This window comes from Seriola aureovittata, chromosome 17 (assembly GCF_021018895.1).
Source record: "Seriola aureovittata isolate HTS-2021-v1 ecotype China chromosome 17, ASM2101889v1, whole genome shotgun sequence".
NCBI lineage: Eukaryota > Metazoa > Chordata > Actinopteri > Carangiformes > Carangidae > Seriola > Seriola aureovittata.
The window spans coordinates 20,518,243-20,535,631 of record NC_079380.1 but is presented as its reverse complement, the minus strand read 5'-3'; the positions used below and the strand labels follow the sequence as shown (position 1 = coordinate 20,535,631).

Below are 17,389 nucleotides of genomic sequence, written 5' to 3'. Positions count from 1 at the left end.
TTTTCGTCATGCTTTTTCCACTGCAGAGCGTCTCTGCTTTTGATTAAAGTCAAAAAAGCAGCAGATCCCACTCTTGCTCTCTCCCTCTCCTCCAACTGTAACTAACAGAGACGCCATTTCATTTTTCTCTCCTTCGACCTCCCTCCACCCTCTTTTTCTTACTCTCTTCCCCCCTCTCTGTTCTTTCCACAGCAGTTTGTTTAGGCCACGCGGCTCTGTGAAAACTTCACTGCCAGTGTTTGTTGAGCTTTCCGGCAAGAGCATCTTGAACTGATATGGCTTCCCTCTGTGTTATGACAGTTAAAAAACAACCTTTCTTTCGATGTGAAAATATTGCAGGCCACAGCGAGGCCAAAGCACCAAGCTCGGCCTCGTTCCCGTGGTCCCAGCTCCTCGCTCCGTTGCCAGTGCCAGCCGTAGAAATAACAGTCGCTCCCTCATAACCTCAAAATCAGCTCCATCCTCATCCTCAGATTCAGTCTCAACCTCAGTCTGTCCCCGCTCTCATGCCTCCGACCTCAGCATCCTAAGATCCCCTTTCCCACCCCTGCTGCAGCCTCAGCCAGACGCACTATTGCAGCTGAGTGGGCCGCAAGCATCTGTTTACAGCGCTCCTTCTGCAGTGTGAGATAATGATGGCCAGATACAGCCCACAGTAAAATAAACACGCTGCCACCTCCCTCCTGCAGGCCTGAGTTAGCACACATTCTCACTGAGGAGGGTCTGACTGTGGATCCAAACCGAAGCGGAAGAGGCCCGGCTCATATTACTCTTCGAAGTCTTTATACGTTCCCGTGATCGTTTTATTGGAGGAACATGGCTTCGCAAAACAATGGAAGTGATGGGCCACATGTAGAAAGATGGCGGCCTCTGGGGTCAAAGTCCTCAAGCTTATATAACCTAAAGTTGTTGTGTTTTTTTTGTTTGTATTTTTTTTAAAGCAGAGTGCTGGAATAGTATGTATTTATGAAAGTATGCAACAGAGTGATATATATCCTTTACCTGCCTCAGATACCAGATGGGTGAGGATTATTGTGTTCGGTTTGGGTCAAGAAGGTTGACAGACAGAGTAAAACAAATTGTCTTTAAACATTTTTCCAGTGATTGTCTGAGCTTTCTGGTATTGTGGTTTTATTCATGATCATGTTCAACACTCATTTTATCTGCACATAAACACAATGCACCACACGTTTTTGTCTATATGACCAGGTCTGTACAAAATAAAATTCATAAAAAGTTTAAACTTAACAGAAATGGAGATTTACACATCACTAAATTAAAGTGGGTTGCTAGTTCTTACATAGAGACTAGTTAGTTAGTATTTACACCCAGTATCTGGAGTAGCTGGAGGATGGTGTAGCAGCTAACTGACCTAGCTAACTGACAGTTAGCTTGTTAGCTTGTTAATATAGGACTCGTTAAGAGTCAGAGAGTTACTATGAAACACCGTCCGTTGACACTTAATCAGAATGGTGTTTAATATTTGAAGAATTTAAAATACATTTCACAAAAATACCAATATACAATAAAAGACTGAATGTTTTGCTAATAGCATGTGACCAGCATGGTTACATAAGCATACCTGGATATTTCCCACTCATTCTTAAATATATGAAAACTCCTACTACTTATATTGTAGCTCGTGATGCTAGAGTGACTGTTGACTACTAAATACTAAGTATTACTTAAGCATTTAGTAGCTGAGACATTTCTTAAGTTTTAGTATTGGTGTAACCTAAGTTAATAAATCTGTTGTTTGAAACTAGATAGAATATGACTCACACTTTACACATAAACAGCTACAACCCAAACTAGGTGAATATTTTTTTTTACTTGCTTACCTTATCCATAGTAATATGCACACTGGGATGTACTCCCCTCCCTGTAGTCACCTGTAGTCTTTCAACTTAACTTCAACTAGTGTATTCTTAACCTCGTCTTCACGCCCTTTCTTTTTCATAACAACTGTTCTTTGGATGCTCAATAGTTCATCTGGTCGGCGTTACAGAGAGCTGTATGCATGCATTTGTGTGTGTGTGCATACCCTATGTTATGGCTATAAATCCCTGTGTATTTTCTTAGTGAAGCTGACGGGAGGCAGACAGTGCAGGCGTGGTGACAGCTGAGACGGAGACCAAACCAAAGATCAGGCTCTGGGGAGTGGGTTTGTTGTGGAGGACTGGGTTTGACTGAAGACAGGGATGCCTGTCACATGTTAATCCAAGGAATACACAAGCTTTTGTGTGTGCTTACAGTACATAAAATACTTACACACACACACACAGTCATGCATCCTTGCACACATGGTTTTAACCTTCAGATTATGCATGAATCATCCATGTTCATGTGCATGCACAGTTGTGCACATAGATCATATACACACACCACTGTCCTTTGTGCACAGTGTGTAATTACCATAGTCACAGGCGTGTGTTTTGATATGTGGCTGCACCTGTTGCTCACCTGAATCCACTCACATATCCCACCAGGGGCCCTCAGGCTCCTCGGGGGCCTCAGGAGAACCCCTCACACACACACACGCACGCATGCGCACACACGCATGCGCACACACGCGCACACACACACACACACACACGCACACACGCAGTGCAGGCAGAATGGAAAACATCACATCATCATCTAAACCGGTTCCCCTTCCCATTTCAGCTGTCCAACCTCCTCCTCTCTGCTATCTCTCTTTCTGTCCTCTCATGTCATCCAGCTCATTCTTCTCCGCTCGTTCATGCTCCATCACTTCACCCCCCCCCCCCCACCCCCCCTCGCTTTTCTCTCCTTCCTGGTTCCCTCTTTCTGTTTTTCATAAACTTCTGGCTGAGATTGGGCCAGCGATCCCAGAGGCGTAGTGTGAAACGCTAGACATTTCTGAGCAACTGCCAAACAGATGCAGGCTCCTCTGGTCTGCCCCTCGACTTGAACATCCTCTCCATTTAATACCACAGAGCCATGGGCAACAGGGCGGCCATTGCACCGACATCTCATCCCTCTACAGAGGCAGAACAGACTGACAGGAGCTCCCATTTAAATTAATACACAAAGTGATCATCTTTCCATTGGTATGATTGCTCATAGCAGTGTTGCAGCGCATGACACTGATGTGTTGCCATGACGAAGACCTGAACATCCTGCTGCCAGATGTGTTGAACATTTCAGCCGTTTTTATGAAGCTTGGTCAACACATGGAATAATCCCCCCACCCCCCACCCCCTATGTCACGCATAAAATTAGGACTAATTCTGTTTCCTAATTTTACTGTATGAAAAACGTATTTGTCATCTTTTATTTTCTTGAATTTTCACGGCTTTATTCGCTCTCAACACATCAGCTTTTCAAACAAGGTCAGATTTTAAAGAGCGTCACTTGAGCTCGCAGAGGCTGCATTCAGAGATAATAAGGCTGAGGTCAGTGATGCTTATTGATGAGTATGATTTTTGAACTCGCTAAGTGGATTGGCACCCGTTTAATCTCTTTTCGCCGTGTTGATTCTGATGAGAGGGAGGAAGGACGGGTTTTAAAGCTTTTATCTGGGTTAATAAGTTAATAGATGGATTGATAGATGGTGGGAATAAATCTCCAATTATCAGCTTGACCAAGGCAGAGCCTGAGTGGTGCCGTAAGCTGTCCGAACTAGGCTAATCCTGTATGTCTGACATGTATGGACAGGTCTTTTGATTCACTTAGGCTGTAAATCTGAAACTATACATGCAGTTCATATATGAGGCAGCAACCTGCACTCTACCAGCAGTCATATTAAGACAGAATGATAAGAATTATATGCGCTGTAGTTCGGCTGGAGGAGGCTTTCGCTCTCAGGCCTGGGGCTGCAGCTAGAGCCTGGGACTCGCCTGAATCGTTTGCCCCAGTGCCCCGCACCTGATACCACGGAACATCTGGTGAAGGCAGGACGCGGGTGCGTTTATCACCTAGCATGTCAGACACAGGAAGGCCGGGGCGGTTGTTTACTCACCTTATCTGCCTGAGAGATAAAGCCAGCTTTGACACAGATAGCAGACGGCTCGTACGCATGAGCATGCACACAAACACTGGAAGACTCACTAATGTGTGTGTGCACACATGGAAATGACGCACACAAACACACGGCTGTGCTGGGAGCCATTGACCCTTGGGCTGGGTTCATCTGGGGACACAGACTGACAAATGCGGCTGGGCGGTGACTCCCAGACAGCTGGTGGTCAAAGGTTGCCTTTCTATCTGTGCCCTCATTTGGCTGATTGTTTTTTCTCAGGCCTCATCTGCTACTCTCTATCTCTTTCTCTCTCTGCCTATCTCCTCCTCCTCCTCTTCTTTCTTTCCTTCTTTATGTCAGCTGAAAGAATAAATCTTTGGTTCATGCTGTAGGTATGCAGAGCTGGCTGTTGATTCCCCAGAAACACTGGTTTTTGGATATCTTTCCAGTTTACTTGGGAAAGCCCCCACCATCTCAGGAGGATGAATGCAGATCAGCTCCCAAGTTACTGGAACACAAGTCGATGTTTAGCCACTGTCAGTGCTCCTGCATTTGTGTGTGTGTGGGTCTGACTTCAGTCAGTTTTGTAGACAGATTTCCAACTAAAGACGAGTTAATTAGGGGTCAAAAGTCATGTCCCCAATTGGGAAAAAGCTGACTTTCGTGTCAGTGGTCGGGGTTAGAGTAAATCCCCAGGTCTATGTCTATATTTCTATATCTCCCCAAATGTGTCGAAAAAGTACACGTGTGTGTGTGTGTGTGTGTGTGTGTGTGTGTGTGTGTGTGTGTAGTGTAGTCTAGTTTGCGTGTGTCATCCCGGATCAGCTTTGTCGGAGCTTTTCCCTCAGTGTCCTGATTTGGCACCGGTCTGAAAGGTCGAGGACGAGCAGCATGAGTCAATCACACAAAGGAGTTGCTGAGATGCGCGCACACACATGTAAACAAAGCAGCACACTCGCCCCCCTCCCACATCTATACATATGCAGAAAAGCCGACATGCAGTCATCATACATTATACCCCCGTTGGCATCACCCAGGGAGGATGTGGAGTTTTACGCAGCCATTCATCGCTCCCCTAATTCATTAGTCCAAATGAGCATTTATGCAGAGCGCACATTATTTTTACAGGCCTGCTTTATGTGTTTGTGTGGAGTTTTACAACCCTCATAAAACACGTCCTCCAAGCCCGAGATAGATTTGGGAGCATTTATTCGCATAGTTCACAAACCCAAAATAAATCGTTAGTGTTTTCTGGCCCAGGCCGGACCAGACCGAAGGCCTGCTGGTGTAAATGAAGAGTGTGATGCAAACAGCGTTGTCTCATAATTCGAATAATATTTTGTTGACATGGTGTTAAAATGTGAGAAGAGTGACATCATGCTTTCTCATGATGAGATTAATTTATGATTTTTTTGCCGCTTGTACACTAACCCAGTGAAATTTACAGTGAAGCCTGAACATAAAGTCATGCAGTCAAAAAGCCCATATGCAGATTTCTTTGAATGTGCACTATCTACACCGGAGGACAGACCAATAAAATTAAAACACTTTCATCAGAATTATATTGTTAAAGTATACTATTAACATTCTACACATTTATATTGTATTTGATCAGCAAAAACTAGTTTTGATTTACACATATGAAGAGTTTGGTCTCATCTGATGCAAAAGTGTAGAATACAGTTCATTGTTTTGGCATAAATTTATCATATCATGATACACACTGATATTGGAAAACATACTTATACCTTTATATCACTTATATATACTTATACTGCTTATATATCACCCATATTGTCCAGCTTTACCACATCTACCTAGTGTTAGTACATTTATGTACACACGGAGATGAGTCATCAAACAAGTCATATATTTGACTTTTAACAAGAGATAACTGAGGGCAGCACAACATATTATCACCTTTTTATAAGGTTAAACAACACGGGAGTAAACAGTGGCTTTAGACATTGGGCAGACACAGAGCGACATTAGCATTAGCATTCATTAGCATTCAAGTTGCGTTTGTCCATAAGTCCAATAGTAACTCTCCTTTTTTTGGGGGGTGGTGATAAAAACACTTAGCCAAAAGTTCACAAAGTCATGCTCTCTGCTCCCTGAATAGTCCCTGCAGCACACACACACACACACACACACACACACACACACACACACACACACACACACACACACACACACCTGTCCTGGTTGGAGTGGCAGGTCATCATGGTCCCTGTGTCAAAGATAGGCCTACATCATGTATGAGATCTATTAGTGGGAGATACTGTGAGAATATTTCAGCCGAGTGACTGCGCTGCCGCTCGGTGGCTGTACTGTGTGTGTGTGTGTGTGTGTGTGTGTGTGTGTGTGTGTGTGTGTGTGTGTGTGTGTGTGTGTGTGTGTGTGTGTGTGTGTTTGCTTTTCCTCGTCTCCCCTGTAGTGCTGGGTTTGATCATGTCTGCTCCCTAGCTGGTGCCCACTGTACGCTGCTTTCACTCCCCCTCGTACCCTCCCCTCCTCTCCTCTCCTCTCCTCTCCTCTGCCAACAAGTCTCTCTTTCTTTCTCATTCCTTCTTTTATTCTCTCTGCTCATGTCTTTCTTGGCTAGGCAAAACGTTCCCACAGCTCTTACAATCCCCCCCTTCAAGCCCCCCCACCTCACCCTCTTATCCCTTTCTCTCTCCCCCTCTTTCTCAGTCTATCACTCTTTCCCTCCCCCCTCCCTTTCTTCCTCTCTCTCATTTACTTCTTTTTTGTATTTTTTCTTGTCTCCACTTCTCTCCTCTGTCTGCTTCTCTTTCCTTTTTTTTTTTTTTTTGCCTTTTCTCCCTATATCCCTCCCTCCCCTCCCCTCCCCTCCTCCTTCTCTGTCTCTCTCCCCCATTCCCTGGCAGAGACTGGCATCACATGATCCCCATTCCCACTTGTGCCCAGACCCTTCCACACACACACACACACACACACACAAACAGAAAGAGAGAGAGAGAGAGAGAGAAAAACACGTGTGCACACGCATAGATCACAACATGGGAAACGGGTGCACCTCAGGGTGGCTCATGTCTTTCACTGGGAGCTGTGAACCTCAGTGCTATACATTTTATACTCAGTTCTGTTTGCGTGAAACTCAATATACACAAATCATCAGTGCAGTTTAAGCAGGCCTGCCAGTACAGAGGGTCTGGATGGACTTTGAGTGTTTTTCAGTGCGTGTTTATTGTCCATGTCGTCAGGCCAGCTGTGACTCTCAGTATTATCATGCATGTTTCAGGGATGTGATCAGGAACACAGAAAGAGGGAAAATGGAAAATAAAGTTCGTTTTGTTTTTTTTTGTATCCAATATGTCAAATATGAAAAATACTGTAGGATTTGAGGTAAGAGTTTTGCATCCACAGATATATATATATATATATATATATTTCTTTTTTTTTTCTTTTTTTTTTATTTGGAGAGGAATTTTGACTGAAGCAAGATATGCCAGAGAGCTCCAACCCCCCTCCCCCCCTCTCTCTCTCCCTCCCTCCCTCCCTCCCCTCTCCCCCCTCTTGCTAAAGCCGTGGCAGCCCTGCTGAAATCTTTCCCACTGCTCTCTCTTCCCCCTGCGAGAGGCAGATTTCTTTAGCATGTGTTGCTGCGCTGTGCCCCCACTGCCAACAAGTGACATCTGCTGGCCAAATGGAGCAACGACACCTCTCCATATGCATTTTCAGTTTAATGTGAACGTTTGGATGTGACGGCGGCAGAAAGAGAGAGAGAGAGAGAGGTTTAAAATAAGAAGAAGATACAAGGAGGGAAATCAGAGTTGGAGAAGTCACTGAATATTAATGATAGATTTGAACAGCTGCTTCATATTCTAACCCTAACCCCACTTCACTACCCTGAAAGCACACGGTGTGGTAAAAGAGACTTTTCTCTGCGTCTCCCTCTTCCTCCCTCGCTGTCGATCTCTCCCTGTACATCACAGCTCATCAGCATAGGCACAGATAAAAGATAAAAGAAACAGGGCAGAGGGAGAGGGAGAGGGGAGGCGGGGGTGTACATGGGCAGCCAGCCAGCTGCCCCCCCTGCCATCCCCACACCGCTCCATCCTTCTACCCCCTGCCCTCCTCTCTCTCCCATGGTTGATTCCCTTTAGGCCCCTCTCACCCCTTCTCACCCTCCTCTCACCCCCTGGCTCCCCGGCTCTGTGTGGCGTTGGCACAGAGAGGGCGCAGGCGGCACACAGACGGCCACGCAGATGGGCAACGGGCAATGCAGGGCTGCCTCCCCACACCTGCTCCTTGCTGGCACAGGGCTCGGGCCAGGCGGCCATGCAGTGCACACACACTCACACACTCTCACACACACGGACACACACACACACACACACACACACACACAAAAACACAGATGTGCATCTAATGCAGAATTATCTTCCTCAATTTACTGAACTTTCCCACATACTGTATAGACGCAGACTCGCGGGGAGCACGCACGTGCAAATACTCCCACGAAACGTTACACATGCTGATGCGCACGCATGCTTACGTGTTGTAATAAAAGAGCGCTGTCTCCCTCCCACACTCCGCTGCTCAGCCTGTCAGTCACAGATGTTTACACGCTTATCTCCAACTGCGCCTCAACATGTGCTCTCCAGAAATTTTTGCACATATACACTATCATAAACATATAGAAGACACAGTCACACATCCATAGCCACCAAGCTCTGTATTTATAGTCTCACACCCACACATTCACACTTCAGCACCACCAGCATAGAAAACACATTTCACAATTAATCACGTCGCCCCATGCTGTGCTGTCACATGGAGTTACATACCAGACATTCACTGAACTACATGGAGATGCACTATTGTCACTTTTGAACTGAATGTGGGAACAAAGATCGATTATATAGACTTGCATTGATGTTTTCAGTGCATCAGAAACATGGGAATAAGTGAGCCCACTAGCCTGGAACCGCTATTTTGTTGACACCACCGTAGTGCGAGAGGAATTGCCAGAATTTGAAGCTGCTGGTTTAATAGGTAGGGTGTGGATATAGAAGCCAAATAAACTTCCCCGGAAAGCGCCAAAAATAGCTGAAGGGAAAATCCATCCTAAAACAGAAAACCCTGAGTGTTATTCTTTCAATCTTCGAAAACTCAAGTCTTTGATTTGAATGCAGGAACGAGCTGCTCCATTGACAGTAAATGGGCCCAGGACGCAGAGGTGCAGGACACACATTTTTCATTCGAAAAACCCGAACATAACATCATGTGCTGACAGACGCCACTCAACAAATCTGAAGAACTTTTCTCTTTTTTTTTTTTGTTTATTTCCATCAGTGCATCTGGGTTTGTTCTGTATGTCCTCCCTCGCTTTTATTGTTCCAGGTTTATTTGTTCTCTTAGTTTCCATATGGGAGAAGAGTTGATAAAAAATGTTGATATTTTCATCAGAGGCATTTTCAGCTTTTACCACGGACCAATAAACTTAACAAGCAGAGAAATGGACTGTTCAGATGTTTTTGCCCCAGGTTTTGCCTCTCAGGCTACAGACAGTCTGCCCTGCCTTGTTGGCGGAGCTTGTTAGCACGCCACATGGACCTGTAAGGAAACACCTGCAGATTCTGATCAGGGCAGAGAAAGCTCTCCCACCTCCTGCATTACTTTGGATTAAAAAAAAACAGATTTTAAGTTGTTGTTTTGCGGTTTTTAGTATCTGTGTCTCTTTCTTTGTTCGGTTTTGTTTCATTTTGTTTGTTTGTTTAGTGTCTTTTTTTTTTTTTGCTTTTCTCAGGGAAAAAAAGATTAAAGGGAGAAAAAAATTGTAAATGCAGCTTGATTCCCCATTTATTTGCTATACTCATTGATTTAAACTTCAATTAAAGATACATATGTATATACAGTACATGTTATCCATCACGCTGTAACACCGGGGAAGCATCTGATTGGCCCTGAACTCATTCTGCAGCATGAAAGCGACCTGCTGTTTACTGTACATAGATTAGTAGTCGTTGCTGTAGACATATATAATTTGTTTTTAACTTTATGGTATCCCCACACTTGTGAAAACCAAGCTGAGGCTCTTGCAGTGTATCACTTTCAGATCTGATCTTTATTTTCAGTGCTGGGACACAGAGAACTGAATACATGTTCATGTCAGAACATAAGTAAATGAAAGGGCAGTGGCTGAAGTGGATGACTCAGTGTGTAGCAGCTGAAACAGCTGTTCCGCATGTCCTATTTGCTCAGCAGGAACACTGTATAACCACATTGTTCATCACGTCCCCTGTTATTATCCTGTTACCCTCCACTGTACACTATCTAATGAAACAAATTCCCATGAAATATTCAAGGCCACCTTTGGAGAAAGCGGCTTCCTGTCACAGCTCTGTCAGTTCCTCTGCACCTAAAGGTGGCCACAGTGAGCCGGGGTCATTCACAGGGCAGATATAGTGAACCATCCCTGCTCCCCAGCTGCAGCAGTGTCCAATAAGAACCGCTGGCTTAAAAACCAGGCTCAGAATGAGCTTTGCTTGTAAAAAGATTGAAGTACAGGGGCGGTGGGGGGGTTGATCGGAGGGCGATGAGTAGTTTTCGGCAACCGGAAAATGAATCTGCAAATGAAAACGGAGGCGGTGGGGGTGGGAGAGAAGGAGGATGTGGGGAGGATGAAGGAGGTGGTGGAGGAGTAGGAGAAGAAGAAGAAGAAAAAAAAAAGGATGAAATGAAGTCCAATAAAAGAGCCGAGTGAACATCTGTGTGGGATAGCCGTGGGGATTAGGAGGGTTTGGAACATTTTAAGCGCATTAAAGATTAAAAAAAAGGTCAGAATGTTTAGCAACATACTGATAAACCTCTTAAGCGAAACCCAATTGGGGAGGCTGTTTGGTTTCTTTATCCAGAGGCTGGTGGATGGGAGGATGGGGGGGTTGGGGGGTGGGGGGTGGAGAGAGGGGGTGAGACTGCGCAGCCATATATACTTAAACCGAAACCCGCTCTTGTGTATATGTGTACGTCAGTCAGTGCAGTTTGTCAGTGCGCCCGCTGCTTTACATCCGTCATCCGTCAGCATGCAGCTGTGCATACATGCTACAGTATATTTATTATTCTGCGTACGTGTACGTGCGCTGCAATTCAATCAGGGGCTGCCCACACCACATCTGGGCAGAGATGTACGGACACAACGCCACAGCTGCATTCCCACATGAACCCTGAGACTGAGCTGCTGCTGGTAACTCCACACACTGGATGCACACGCCTAAGCGCCACTAGTCATAGAGACTGAAGTCAGGGCAGCTGGGGGGGGGGGGGGGGGGGGTCACTGCATGAGAGATTGAAAGGGAGAGGCAGAGGCGAGACGGAGATGAAGAGGGGGAGAACAGTGGTAGATTTGTCCGCAGAGCCATCGAGCAGTTGGAGGAAGAGGCCCCTATCATTTGACTGTGAACTGAACCGTGTCTGCGGAGCTATCCTTAAATGACACGGCTCACAGAGGGCGGAGGCGGAGAGAGCCAGAGTCACAGGGGTCACCGGGTGGAGGCTGCAGCTATATCGTTAGTCAGTGGCATAGGTTTAAACACGGCCTCTGTCGTGTTCACGTTCGATAGCCGCTACGCTCTTACTGCGGAGCCTTGTAGTCGGAGCTGAAATGCTTTTCCCTTCTCCCCACCGTTGTTTTCCTGCAGATCCAAGGATTCAAACATGGCACCAGGTGTAAACATTTACCCCATTTAAGAGGCAGATTTCAGAAAATGGTTGAAATCGATGCCACAGAGGCAGAGATACACTGACCTCCGGTCTCTACTGTGGGTCAAGTTTCAAAAACACTTGAGTCTGCACTTCCCATGATGCAATTCAATAGTGTTTTCTTTCTGTTAGTGTCTTTCTGCCCCGTAATGCCCATATCACCACCTCCCCAGTTTGTAATGGAGGCCTGATGACATCATCTCAGACTGTACAAAACTAAAGCTTAACAGCGGTTCTCACACATAAGAGTAGTTTAACTGTAAATATTCACGCTGCTTCATCCCAACCATATCCATACAGTAATGCACATGCATCCTCATAGGATCATGTAAATCTCTAAATCTGTCTCTTGCAAGTCTAAGACTTTATACAGGAAGATAATAATCCAAGCTTATAATACAATCCTGGACTACTCATTTAAATGATCTAAATGCTTCTCATCTAACACAGCAAGAAAGAACATAAATATATTTCCCAGAAATCTCAAACTATTCCATTAAAGATCCCTTTCACACACGTAACATTTTATATAATATGTTATTAAGTAAGTCAATAAAATACTGAAAAACACACATTGACATGAACTAGGGTCTTATCAGTGTCTCAGCAATTACACTGGGCAGTCTAATTATAGTATTACTCACAGAAACAATGGTGAAAAAAACACACACCAAAATAACATAATAAGATAATTATCCAAGCTGTAATAAACTGAAGTTATCCTTTAAATCCTCTGCTGCTGTTTTACAGTGTGGAGACTCACTGTACAGTAGCAGTTGGCTGTGGCGCTTAAGCACTTTGCTCTTTGCACAATTCCCCACAGTCATTAGCACCCCACACACACACACACACACAAACACACACACACACAAACACACAGAAACTGATGAAGCATTACACTGAAAAATCTGAGATATTTTAGCTACATCTGGACAGCTGTTGTGTGCATGCATTTTACAAACCTCTGATTCTGGCTAAGAAGATGCATGTCTGTGTCTGTGTCTGTGTTTGCATGAATCTGCTGTTTATTTATCAGATGAGCCGGCAAATGCATAATACTATGAATGCATATTACTAAACGCTTTTATACATCACACAGAAATCAGTGTGGTGTCTCTTTTTTGAGGAGGATGAGAATACGTTTATAGTTTAACAACCAAAGCTGTTATGTTTTATCTCCGGTGTTGAACTGGTGATGTTGATTTTACAGTCTGTCATCAGTCTGAAAAAAACCCCTTCACTTAGTGCACATTAGATTACAGAGAGCCTGTTTGCTCATGTGTGCTTGTGATGCACAAACAAACACTCTAAGCTGTTCAGTAAATTAGCGAAAAGTGCGCAGCGTGCACTCATATATGAATATGCGCACGGTAAATGAGTCCATTAGCTCTGGCGAAGGCCGCCTGTGTACTATGTGAGCGAGCATGTGTATGTAGTTTATACATTCAAGTGTCTCCAAATGATTTGCACTTGTGTGTACGTGCGCTGTATGTGTGTGTATGATGAATAGTGTGATTAAGTAAGTGTGACTTTGAGTGTGTGTACATTAGCCTGGATGTGAGTTATTAGCCTCTGTCTGCATCTGCAGTGTGACAAATGTATAACCAGTGTTAACTTCTGTGTACACACTGCAGGAGTCTATCAGCAGCCACTGTATACTGACCAAGCAACCAAATGAACTCACTCTGTCTGTGTACGTCCGTGTGTGTGTGTGCGTGTGTGTGTGTGTGTCTGATTAGAGCGATGGCATGGTATATTTGATGGCCTGTGTGTGCCTGTGCTCTATTATCTCAGGCGGGGCGTGTGCAGGGGGCCTTGGGGCGACTGTGCGCAGGAGATAAGGGTGATTCATCTGTGTTTAAACGTGTGTGTTTGTGTGTGCGTAAGAGCATGTTTATGCTTTGGAAGCATGTGTATCCATGTTTGGCGTGTGCACGTGCAGGCATTTGAACCAACACACTAATAAATATGGTTCCATATACCGCAGTGTGTGTGTGTGTGTGTGTGTGTGTGTGTGTGTGTGTGTGTGTGTGTGTGTGTGTGTGTGTGTGTGTGTGTGTGTGTGTGTGTGTGTGTGTTGTAGGTGTGGGCGTGCACACAGGGCTCTGTGGGGATGAGTGGCCTGCTGGCAGTGATTTCTCCCTGCCGGTGGTCTACAGAGCATCAGCAGGAGCAAAGGGATGATAATAACAATAATAATAATAATACACAACCTCTCTATTGTTCACAATGAGAGCATCTCTCCTTCTTTTGATGCAGCCCACCACCGCCGCCGCCCTCCCCACACAGACTCACATTATTCCTGTACAGGCACCTATGGGCACTTATTGTAGACACACACAATATGCAGTATACTGTGTATTTACATGAATGCTTGTAACTGTGCCAAGCATTAAAAACATGTACACACGTGCATGTGGAATGAAAGCAATTTCATATATAACATATACAGATACACACACATAGATATTGTAGATACATGCGCGGAGTCAGTGCCAAACTCACTGAGGAGGTCGTGGCAGGCTTCCTGAGTTCCCTCATTTTTTATTACTTTATTGGAATAAGCAGAACGTGGGAACGACATACACATGAATACAATCTTCAAAGAATGAACATATTGATTTTGAATAGAATAAAACAAAGCGTTGACAACATAACAAATATGTTTCGTGATGTTTTCCGGAACAGAAGCAGAGTCTGAAAGTCTGAAAGTGAGAACACTGTTGTCCATCGTTTATGAAGATGGTATTTCCCTAGTTTGCTGCAGTCATCAAACATTGTTGTCAGTATAATCAGAGAAAATGAAAAGATTAATTTGCTAAAGCAACAAAATATTTACAAAGACACGTGTGACTAACTGACCATTTCATAACAGGTTTACAAAATGAGCATAAAGGAGAAATATCTTAAATATCTTTATATTTACTCGTCCGGGTGTAGTGGAAACCGAGCAAAGGGAAATGCGGACAGAATGAAACAACAAGAGGATGAGGGGATAAAACAGTGATGGGACAAACAGCGAGGTTCCCTGCAAGACTGGAGACCCATGTTTCATTATTCAAGGGGGTGCAATCGTCCCACAGCGGAGAAACACCTGCAGTCACTCAACCAGAGCCTCTCAGTAACTTTAACACCATCTGTATTTCATTCTCTCATCACTAATGCTACTTTTAAATAAACATGTCACATTAGCAAAAAAAAAAGGAGAGTTTGGAAGTGTCTGAAAATAAATGTCACAACGAACCCAAGAGGGAAGGTGCAGCTGACAGTACCTGTAAAAGGTCGATCATAGTGACAAACCGCCCGACTCGACAGTTCACCTTTGCTCTGTGAAACGTTTTAGCGTCTTGCAGCTCATTGTTTCGGCTTTGGTTCTCTCTCACCGTTCTCCTCGGCTCTGTTTCCAACCAACGAGCAGCTGTTTACACAACCTGCGTAGCATCAAACAGCAGAAAAACAAAGTTAGCAACCAGCTGGTGAACATAGCGGAGCATTTTTTCCTCTGGAGCAGCGTGACGACCGACAGGAGAGTGAATAGTTAAACTTACATTTGTCAGGTAGCTGAAAAACGACTACGAAATAATTGATAATGTTAGTTTTAGCCACTGGATGTTGACACAGACAGATGTCTGCTAACACGTTAGCCACAACAAAGCTTGTCTTCTCTGCCCAAAGTGACCAAAAAAATTAATTGTTACAGGTTAAAAACTTGTTGTTGTAGTGCGGGAACCTCTCCGTCTTTTTAATCCTCCACATGAAACAATGGCTTCAGTCGAGAAGAGTCACAGTCAGACACTGTTTCCTCTTCCACCAGCCTTGGAACCAGAGTTGTAGTTTATTATCGTTTGGCTTTAATGGCAGCGTGCAATTATTGATAAGATCATCTATGTAACAGACCGGAATCAGTCTATTAAAAATAACTGTCTTGAGCTTTATCACGTTACATCTCACATAGTATATGCTCACGTCCACCTTTTATAATCTCCAGTTACATAAAGATCAGTCTGGTAGAGAGGAGCCAAGCAAAATACCTCTAATAACTTTTAGAGATCAGTTCCTGTCCACAGTTTGCCAGGAAAAGGGAAAAGTTATGAAAGCTGCGTTTGAAAAATGCGGTTAATAAAGTAACTGGAATGGATTTAACACCTTAAAATGCAGAAAGACTGATAAAGTCAACCTCATTATAGTGTAGCACGGCGCCCGCCGGTCCGCGCCGTGCCAAGAAATACTTAAACAAAACAACACATTGAGCCCATGCCAGTGGGCTATATTATTATCTTCATTCGAACTAATTGCTAGGCCAAACAGCGTCACATATGCACACACAGGCTTCAACAACCACTCATCATTAGGGACTTTAGCTGTGGTGTGCCATCCCTGTTGTCATGACAACTAGGCACTGGATTTTTGGCTTGGAAACTCACATAGTGGAGAGGCGTGCAGGTTTGAACAGTTTTCTAACGTCTTGTTTTTGCTGCCGGTGAGACGCGCGGTCAGGATCGTCCGGGGTAGCGCCGCCGCGATGAGAGGCCGCAGGCTTCACTGGATCCTGGCTCATCTCACAACATCACCTCGGCCGCCACGAACGATTCCCTTATTTTACTATTTCTGTCTTTTTTACATCGTGAGTGAGTCTGACATGTGGGATTATCTCTCGTTTTTATTTAACATACACACATACACTAAAACACTCTTTAATCAGAGCAGGCAACACAACACACACACACACACAGGACTGCAGACAAACATCCCAGTGGTTTTATCCTCACTGCATTAGCATTGCATATTCTCTGTAGGTCTTTTTATCTTTAAGACCATTGGGTCTGTGTGTGTGAGAGAGAGTGTGCATTGCAAAGCGCACGCGCGTGTGTGTGTGCGCGCGTGTGTGTGTGTGTGTGTGTGGGTGTGCCGTCAGCTAGCAGGAATGCATGGGTACCGCCAAAGCTAAGATGGCTGCCAAGCGCTAAGATGGCTGCCAGGATTCCACAGAGCGACAGCACGAGAGAGAAAGAGAAGCAGAGACAGAACGAGTGTGAGAGGAAGTGAGGGGGAAAGACGCGAAGATGGACTCTCACTCCCGCAGAATGAGGGATGAGTGTTGCGAGAAAAAAAAGAAACTCTATCCCTGTGTTTTCCCTCCTTCTTTCTGACCCGGAGTGATGAGGTGATTTTGTTTGTCTCTTTTTGTTTTCTTGGTTTTGGCAGCGCACAGACAGGGGTGAATAGTGCAGCAGTTTGCTGGCACGTAGCGCACTAATGCCACCCAAGATTAGGACGCTGATTTGGGAAGATGTTGAGATTGGGGGGCCCTAGTACCGGCTGCAAGGGGGCCACGCTCTGGCTAGGGACACTTGGCCCAGGATGGCCTTAAAGCTTCAGTGCTGTGGGGCTAATTGGACTGAATGGTATATATGATACAACTATAAAACTCTACAAGGCTGCATTACACATCTGAAGAAGAATGGCAGCCAGCAGGCCAAACAAAACTAGCTGAAGCAGGCTGCTCTCTGCCTGCCCCTATAGATGTCAAGGTAAATACACACAGGAGGTGCAGTCCAAACAATACCTACAGTCCAAAATGTGCATTTTACAAGTTACACCTCAACTTACAAGTCTTGAGACCTCTAACACTACTCTGCCCTACTGCCTTGACTTAAATATGTTAGAGCCCGAGAA

At 44.8% G+C, this 17,389-nt stretch overlaps 1 protein-coding gene across 17 annotated transcripts in view; it reads left to right on the top strand.

Moving 5' to 3' along the window:
- nfixb (nuclear factor I/Xb) overlaps window positions 1–17,389 on the top strand; it is a 143,818-nt gene that overhangs the window by 91,236 nt on the left and 35,193 nt on the right. The window lies entirely within an intron of this gene.